We start from the raw sequence: 10142 nt of genomic DNA, 5'->3' as shown, positions 1-10142 counted from the left end.
GAAAACTTAACTCACATTTGTCACAGAGCTGGAGTCACATGAAGTACCCGAAAATGTTGGGCTGAAAATGATGTAAACACCTGGAGGTCCTCACCCATGACTACAGAGGCATCTCAATGCCAAGTTGAGACTGGCTTAATTGTGAGATTTCTAGGTCTTTGGCTGACAGCATATTGTCAGTCTTCTCTATTGCAGCAGAAACTCATAATTGTTTCCAGCTGCAAACAAATGTAAGGCTGACTCTAAAGAGGCACGTGTCTTTTTTTCCTTTGATCAATAGCTTCATTCTGTCCCATCAAGATGCCATCAGTACACAGCATCTCAAGGTTGGCTACATTCAATATAATGTATATTGTGGGATTATTTGACACAATACTAGTTGCTAAATTTTCTTTCTTTACAAGATGGTCGAATTGGGACCACCAAGTTACCAAGTGGGCTCATGTTGTTTTAGATCTCAAAGGCCAAAGCTAGAGAAGAGGAAAAGCCAGAGTATGAATCTAACCCAACATACAAGCATAAAAGACTACCTGAGTTCAAATCCCAGACTTTTGAGCTAGGTGCCTAACTCCCCCAAGCCCTAGTTTCCTCATCTGTAAAATAGGAAAATGTAAAAGTAGTACCTAATCAGAGGTTTCTGATAATTAAATTACATAATTCATTGAGGGGCCAAGAAACATTATCTATTGATATCAATAGCTAATAATATTAACTGTCAATAGACATTAGCTATTAACAACCATTTAAAATTTATGATCAAAAAACATCTGTTAATATTATTGCTGTTATCATCTAGAAAAGTCCATTCACTTCCCTGAATTTCAGACTTCTCAACTGTAAAATGGGAGTAATAATCACTGCCAACTTCCTGAAACTGTTTTTAAACTCAAATGAGAACATTTACACAAAAGCACTTCATACAACATAAAGTGTATCAAAATATATGGTGACATTACTCTTTCTGCTGTTGTTGTATTTTTTTTTTTTTTACAAAGCATTTGAACTGGTTTTTATTATATACTAAGTTCTGGTAAATACTGGGTTTGTTTCTAGCCTCCCTTCTGGTCCATCCTGTCCCAGGGCTGCACTGCAAGTGGAGGGAGGAACCAGGACCCCACCACCACCTTCGTGAAGGCAGGCTTTTCACACTGTATGGGATTGGTAACAACCTGGGTGATGGAAGTGTGTCCACAGGTCAGTCCTCCGAGTCGCTGGGGCCCACGTACTGGCAGATGGCATCATAGTGAAGCTCCACCACCCGATTCTCTCTCTGCAGCTGCACAAGTGCCCGGCTCTGCTCTCTGTCGCGGTCCAGCAGACGGCCCACCCTTCCAGCCCATGGCCCCAGCACCACCATCACCCGGTTGCCCAGGACCTTGGGGACTAGGGTCTCCAGCATGCCCTCCCTCAGGCCTTCCAGGACCTGGTCTTCATCTGTCAGACACACACAGGTATCCGGGCTCAGGACATCTTTGATTGTCATCTTGGTGTTGTAATACTTGCCACCCTTGTGCAGCTTGTCCACAAACCGCACACGCAGGTCCCTGTGCAGCCAGTGCTGACTCCTGGGAGCTGCTTTCTCAATCTTGGCTGCAGGCCCATCCTGTCTCCATCTGAGATGCTCAGGGTCCCACCAGTCTGGATGGTGTTTCCGCTTCCTGGCTGAGTCCTGCCAGACATGGAGGTCCTGATCCTGAAGGGCCTTCCAAGACGAGGTTGCTCCATTCTGTTGCCTTGGGGAAGTTTTGCTCACCTGGCTCAGATCCAAGGAGTTCTTGTCAAATTCCTGCTGGGAGACAGGCTGCAGGCAGTACTCACTAACAGTCACCATGCGGCTCCCCACAGCCAGACGGACCATGGCCCGAGCATTGTCAGGGTCGAGGCCTTCCATCTTCCCATAGAGGCCTCGGTGAGGGCCAGAAAGAACCACCACAGCTCCTCCAGGCACCAGTCCCTGAGGCTGGTCTTCCTTATCCTTCTTTTGCTCCTCATCTGGCCTCAGCAGGTGGTGGGGGCCGGTGGGGGCCAGGGCCTGGACCTCAGTCAGGTTGGTGCCCAGCCCTAACCCCTTGGGCCTCAGTGAGCTGACACGGGGCTTCACCACTTGATTGAAGGTACGGCCGATGCCCTCGCCAGGTTTCCAGCCCATGCCCTGCAGCATGGCCAGCCCATAGGCCTCTACAGGGACTGCCTCATAATCAGCCTCCTCCGGCACTGTCTCAGCCCGGGGTTCGCTGTCTGCCCCTTCCCCGTCGCGGGTGCATCCTTTCTGGATCATGGGGATAGCGAGCGTGGGGTCGACACCCGCATTCTCTCTCTCCTCCAGAGACTTCGTGGATTCCTCAATGAGCTCCTTCACAGCCTGGGACAGCATCCCATCCACCAAGACCTCAGTATGTGTGGATGGCCCAGGGGCCTGGGTCGGTGGCTGCCTAAGATGGCCATTCTGGATCAAAGGGATGACAAGTTCCTTGGGGGCTTCTGAGGGCTGCACACTCTGTAGCTCCCTCCATTTCTCGGTCTTCAAGAAATCCTTCTCCGGAGCCGCGTCTCCCTCCAGCCATCTCCGGGCAGACGTGCGATTGAAGCTGAATGAAATTGGGGCACGGGAGGCTCCCGCAGGCCACAAAACACCATCTTTGGCGTCCGCCATCTTCCCCTCTTCCCAGGCCGGCGCGCTGCTTGCTGGGAAGTTTAGTTTGCGCGCTCTTTGCTGGGGCTTGACCACCAACACTACAACTACCTTTCCCAGGAAACACTGTGGCACCGCCAGGCGAAGGCGGATAGGGGCAGTAGGAAGTAATTGCCTCTCTTTATACTTCACAAGAGCACGTGGCGCCAAGCGTACCGGGAAATGTAGTTCTTGGGGAAGGCAGGCGTGGTAGAAGGTGGCTTTCTTCTTGCTAAGTCGTCACTCCTTCGTGTAGGCGTTTATTGGTCGCCTACTGTGTGCACGTCACTGTGCCCTACTGCTAGTGTTGGAGGGTCTCCTGCAGAGGCGGGCAGTGGCTGTGGCTCACTGTCTGTTGTTGTCTTCATTATTGGTACTGGGATACAATAAGTGTATTTGTATGTATTTAGTGTCCAGCATGGACCAGTCCTGGTTAGGCATAAATTCTACTCTCTAAATACTTATAATCATGAAAAAGACATTAGCAAGAATAACTTTAACACATAGAGCAGCCTTTCCTACTATTTTAGCTAACAAATCCCTTTCACAATAATATAGATCGACACTGTCAGATAGAATTTTCTGTGAACAATGATGCAAATGTCATACAACTGCACCATCCAATATGATAGCCACCAGTCACATGCACTATTTGAGCAATTGGGATGTGGCTAGTGTAAATAGGAAACTAAATTTTTAATTTTATTTCATTTTAAATAATTTAAATTGTAATAGCTGCATGCAGCTGGTTGCTACCACACTGAACAGTACAGAGATAGAATGTCTTCAATCCCTTGGATATTTGTTAATGGGTCTGCCATTTTTTTGTACTGCATGTTATAATGACATGATTTTAGGTTAAAAATGTATTATAAATTCCATTTAAATGCAATCTTCAACAATTGTACATTTACATATAATATATACCCACTATGTACAAAAACAAGTTTTGACTTTTTACATGCCAGTTAATGTCGACTAATTATGTAAGAAAAAGTATCATTTTTAAAGTATACTATATTGATACTTGGGAGCCAAGAGTATAATAAAATTTAAATTTAACTATGAATTATAGCATAAAATAAATTAAAAACTATTTTATTATGGATGTCTGATATTCTTATATTTTACATGCAAAAAAATACAATTAGTATTTTCATATTTTGTTTCATTTATCTATTTATGCACACTCTCCTAATTGTAACACATGTGGTTAAAAAGTCTTTATTCCCACACATGAAAAGTCTTCTAACATTCTCCATTTAAATAATAATTTTTAAATTATTCTTATATCTCCTAATGTGCTACATGAGAATTTTGATCTAATGGATGCAGCTTACAGATTTGGTGATGTTCATATTGAAGAAAATCTGAGAATTAATATTTTATATTCTTCATTAACTTGATATATAGCAGTTTCTGTGTTCCTTATGTCATGGTCTCAAATAATTGTCTAGCCTTAATAATAATTTTATAATTATGAATAAAAATAATTTACAGCTGTGTGATGGCCAAGTCCAGCAATGGCTGGTGGTTGATATTCAATTCACTGTGTCTGGCTAAGTGACTGAGTCACAAGCACACTCATTTGATCTCCACGTTGTGCACTAACTACATATTGAAGAACTATATGTCCACTTTTAAAGGGATATTTTTTAAACAATTATTTTATCTGCTGATCTTTAATATAAATGTAAGCAGGCACCATTATTGCTTTTGATACCATGAACTCCTTGGGACACTTTCTCTAGATCTCAGAATTTCTCAAACCACTTGTTGAGTAAGACTGTCAAAGAATACTGGAAAACTGCTTAACCTTCATGGAATGTTTAGGCACCTTAAAGAGGTCCCTTGCTCTTTGGACCCACAGAAAACAACTGAAACTCTGTCTAAAATTGGGCATCAGATATGTAGACATAAATGAGAGGATCTGTGAGGAGAGAAGACCTGAGAAAAGCCAGGCCAGACTCAACATAAGAAAGAACGTGGAGGTCCAAAGAATATATCAACATGAAAGAGGAAATCTGGCACCTTGCACCAGAAATAGCAGCAGGTCCTAGGAATTAGAAGGGGCAATGGAAGGAAGGGCAGAAAGACCTGACCTCACTCCCATTAGTTTCCCCAGCCTTCCCCCAAGCCCAGAGAGCCCAAAACCCCTAGAAAGGAAAGGGCTGTGGTAGAAATAAAAGTTATGTACTGGACATCTAAACAACTCTGCTATGGGGACGCCACTCTGAAAAGAGTTGAACACAAGAAAAGAAGGTGAAGGCATTGTCCTCCTGGCTGGTGAGAGAGGTGAGCAATGAAAATCAAGGGACAACAGGTTTGGTGAAGCAAGAGAGACTGGTACCAGCTAGAGAAGCACAACAATGAGGACAGCAATCCACGGCAGCCCAGATTCACAAGATTGGAGGAGGTGGCACAATGCTAACAACCCAAGGTGGCAAGGCAGTCAGGGGTCAGAGGTCTGGTGAGAGGCATTCAGTGAGGTAAATAATCCAAGAGCAGAAGAGCAACAGCAGGTTTCTGGGCACTGCTTAGGGACAAATGAGACCAATGAACATGGTAATAAAAGGAAAGCAAAGTGCTCGCATCAGAAGCTTTGATTTCCTATAAGAATACATTTTCCTTCTGTCAGAGAATCCCAGAAGGTAAGTGACACAGTTGAGAAACAGCTATTTTACATGTGTAAGTAATCTTGGGGATTCTTAGAAATGTTTAGGGAGAGAAATCACTTCATATATAGGCAGATAAAGGGCAGGATTTAGAGCTACTGAAATCTGAAAATCATTTTAAATATGACCAAATACATACCACCTTTTAATAAAGCTTAGAATATAAATATACACCATAACTTTTTCTAGGTACAGGATTATGGGTGCTTTTATTTTCTTAATTTCATCTCTTATCTGAATTTCTAGGGTTTCTTTGAAGAACATGTAACATTTGGGTATAAAAAGCATAAGATTGGGACTTCCCTGGTGGCACAGTGGTTAAGAATCCTCCTGTCAGTGCAGGGGACATGCGTTTGAGCCCTGGTCTGGGAAGATCCTGCATGCCGCAGAGCAACTAAACCTGTGCGCCACAATTACTGACCCTGCGCTCTAGAGCCCATGAGCCATGACAACTGAGCCCGTGTGCCACAGCTACTGAAGCCTGGGCGCCTAGAGCCCGTGCCCCACAACAAGATAAGTCACCGCAATGATAAGCCCGTGCACCACAATGAAAAGTAGCCCCCGCTTACCACAGCTAGAGAAAGCCCATGCACAGCAACAAAAACCCAACACAGCCAAAAATTAATTAATTTTTTAAAAATTATTTAAAAATAAAATTTATTTTAAAAATTAAATGCCACTTTTCGCATGTTAAATTGCAAAGATTGAAAAAAATCTAATGCTCAGTATTGGCAAATGGGTACTAAAAATCTAATACTCAGTATTGGCAAATGGGTAGGGAAGTAGGCACTCATACTCTGCTCACAAGATAATTATGTTATTTCTGGATTATGGATTATGTTATTTCTGGAGGACAATTTGAGAACAAAATCAAAATTCTTAAAAATTTATTTTTATTTAAATAATTTATTTTAAATAATTTATTAAATAATTTAAACTATTATAAATTTATAAATTATTTATATAATTATATATAATTATATTGTATTATATTATTATAAATTTATTTATAATAATTTACAATTTATAAATAATTTATTACAATTTATTATAAATTTAAATAATTTATTATAATTTATTAAGATAATTTATTTATTTAAAATTTTATTTTTAAATTCTTAAAAATCTAATACTCAGTATTGGCAAATGGGTAGGGAAGTAGGCACTCATACTCTGCTCACAATACACTGATGAAGGAAAGTGAAGATGGTACATAGAAATGGAAAGATATGCTGTACTCTTGGATTAGAAGAATTACTATTGTTAAAATGGCCATACTCTTGGACTGGAAGATTTAGTATTGTTAGAATGGCCATACTACCCAAAGCAATCTACAGATTTAATAAAAATCCCTATCAAAATACCCATGACATTTTTCACAAAACTAGAACAAATAATCCTAAAATTTATATGGAACCACAAAAGACCCTGAATTGCTTAAGCAGTCTTCAGAAAAAAGAACAAAGCTGGAGGTACCACCCTCCCTGACCTCAGACTACACTACAAAGCTACAGTAATCAAAACAGCATGGTACTGATACATAGATCAATGCAACAAAATAAAGAGCCCAGAAATAAACACATGCACTTAAGGTCAATTAATCTACAACAAAGGAGGCAAGAATATACAATGGAGAAAAGACAGTCTCTTCAATAACTGGTGCTGGGAAAACTGGACAGCCACATGTAATACAATGAGATTAGATTATTTCCTCATACCATATACAAAAATGAACTAAAAATGAATTAAAGACCTACATGTAAGACCTGAAACCATAAAATGGGAAGAGAACGTAAGCAGAACACTCTTTGACATAAGCCATAGCAATATTTTTTGCATCTATTTCCTAAGGCAAAAGAAATAAAAGCAAAAGTAAACAAATAGGACCTAATTAAATTTAAAAGCTTCTGCACAGCAAAGGAAACCATCAACAAAACAAAAAGACAACCTACTGAATGGGAAAAAATATTTTCAAATGATATGACCAACAAGATGTTAATATCCAAAATACATAAACAACCCATACAGCTCAATTCAAAAAACAAACAACCCAATCAAAAAATGAATAGACATTTTTCCAAAGAAGGCATACAGATGGCTAACAGGTACACTAAAAGATGCTCAACATTGCTAATTATTAGAGGAATGAAAATCAGAACAACAAAGATATATCACTTAACACATGTCACAGTGGCTAACATCAAAAAGTCTACAAATAGCGCACGTTGGCAAGGATGTAGAGAAAAGGGAACCCTTGTACACTGTTGCTGGGAATGTAAATTGGTGCAGCCACTATGGGAAACAATATGGAGGTCCCTCAAAAAACTAAAAATATAACTTCCATAGGATCCAGCAATTCCACTCTTGATATATATCTGGAAAAAAAAAGAAAACACTAATTTGATAAGGTACATGCATCCCAATGTTCACAGCAGCCCTATTTACAATAACCAAGACATGGAAGCAACACAAGTGCCTATCAACAGATGACTGGAATGGTGTTGGGAAAGCTGGACAGCCGTATGTAAATCAATGAAGTTAGAACACTCTCTCACACCATACACAAAAATAAACTCAAAATAGCTTAAAAACTTAAATATAAGACATGACACCATAAAATTCCTAGAAGAGAACACAGGCAAAACATTCTCTGACATAAATCATACCAATGTTTTCTTAGGTCAGTCTCCCAAGGCAATAGAAAAAAAACAAAAAGAAACAAAGGGGACCTAATAAAACTTATAAGTTTCTGCACAGCAAAGGAACCCATAAACAAAATGAAAAGACAACCTACTGACTGGAAGAAAATATTTGCAAATGATGCAACCAACAAAGGCTTAATTTCCAAAACATACAAACAACTCACACAATTCAATAACAAAAACCCAAAAGAACCAATCAAAGGGCAGAAGATGTAAATGGACATTGCTCCAAAGAAGACATACAGATGGCCAAAAAACACATGAAAAGATGCTCAACATTACAAATTATTAGAGAAATGCAAATCACATCTACAATGAGGTATCACCTCATACTGGTCAGAATGGCCATCATTAAAAGGTCTACAAATAAAAAATACTGGAGAGGGTGTGGAGAAAAGGGAACCCTCCTACACTATTGGGGGGAATGTAAATTGGTGCAACCACGATGGAGAACAGTATGGAGGTCCTTAAAAAACTGAAAATAGAGTTGCCATATGATCCAGCAATTCCACTCCTGGGCATGTATCCAGAAAAGACGAACACTTTAGTTCAAACAGATACATGCACTCCAGTGTTCATAGCAGTACAATTTATAATAGCCAAGACATGGAAGCAACCTAAGTGTCCATCAGCAGATGAATGGATGAAGAAGATGTGGTGTATATATATACAATGGAATACTACCCAGTCATAAAAAAGAATGAAATAATGCCATCTGCAGCAACATGGATGCACTGAAAGATTATTATACTAAGTGAAGTAAGTCAGACAGAAAAAGACAAATACCATATGATATCACTTATATGTGGAAAATAAAACATGATAGAAATTAATTTATTTACAAAACAGAAATACTAACATAGAAAACAAACTTATGGTTATCAAAGGGGAAAGGGGTGGGGGAGGGGTGAGGAAGGGATAAATTAGGAGTTTGAGATTAGAAGATATGAACTACTATATATAAAATAGATAAACAACAAGGTCCTATATATAGCACAGGGAACTATATTCAATAACTTGTAATAAGCTATAATGGAAAAAATATCTAAAATTATATATATATATTATATATATATTATAAATATGTAACTGAATCACTTTGCTGTACACCAGAAACTAACACAACATTGTAAATACTTCAATTTAAAAAAGTAGATGACTGGATTAAAAAGATGTAGTGTACATACACAATGGAAAATTACTCATCCATTAAAAAAAATAAAATTCTGCCATTTGCAGCAATGTGGATGGACATAGAAAATATTATGCTTAGTGAAGTAAGTCAGACAGAGAAAGACAAATACTGTATGATATTGCTTCTACCTGGAATCTAAAAAATAAAACAAATGAACATATATAGCAAAATAGAAACAGAAACACAGATACAGAAAATAAAGTAATGGTTACCAGTGGGGAGAGGGAAGTAGGCAGGGGCAATATAGGAGCATGGGATTAAGAGATACAATCTGATATGTATAAAATAGATAAGTAACGAGGATATATTATATAGCACAAGGAATTATAGCCACTTTATAATAACTTTGAATGGAATATAACTTATAAAAATTCTGAATCACTATGCTGTACACCTGAAACTAATATAACATTGTAAATCAACTATACTTCAATAAAAATAGTTCTAGTAGCTTTTTTTTTTTTGTTAAGATTTTGAGGGATTGTCTACACTAACAATCAGGTTGTAAAATAAAGACATTTTTATTTTCTTCTTTCCAATCTGCATGCTTTTTATTTGTCTTACCGTATTAAACTGACTGGAACCCGGAGTACAATACTGACTAGGAGTTGTAAGAATTAACATTCTTTCTCTTTTTCCATTCTTAGGGGGTATGCATCAATTCTTTCATCATTAAATATTTTTGCTGTATCTATACCAATACCAACCTCTTTTGATTACTATAGCTTTGTAATATAATTGGAAATCAGGATATGTGATGTCTCCAGCTTTGTTTTTCTTGCTCAAGACTTCTTTAGCTAGTCAGGGTTTTTTGTGGTTCTATACGAATTTTAGGATTGTTTTTTCTATTTCTGTGGAAAATGCCATCGGAATTTTTATAGGAATTGCACTGAATCTGT

General features: G+C 38.8%; 1 pseudogene; it reads right to left on the bottom strand.

Annotated features, from left to right (window-relative positions):
• Positions 1-1195: 1195 nt before the first annotated feature.
• LOC114883553 lies at positions 1196-2653 on the bottom strand (annotated as a pseudogene).
• Between the last annotated feature and the right edge of the window lie 7489 nt (positions 2654-10142).

The sequence above is a fragment of the Monodon monoceros genome, unplaced genomic scaffold (assembly GCF_005190385.1).
Source record: "Monodon monoceros isolate NGI ecotype Baffin Bay Population unplaced genomic scaffold, NGI_Narwhal_1 Super_Scaffold_5, whole genome shotgun sequence".
Taxonomy (NCBI): Eukaryota; Metazoa; Chordata; class Mammalia; order Artiodactyla; family Monodontidae; genus Monodon; species Monodon monoceros.
This window is presented reverse-complemented; position numbering and strand designations above follow the sequence as displayed.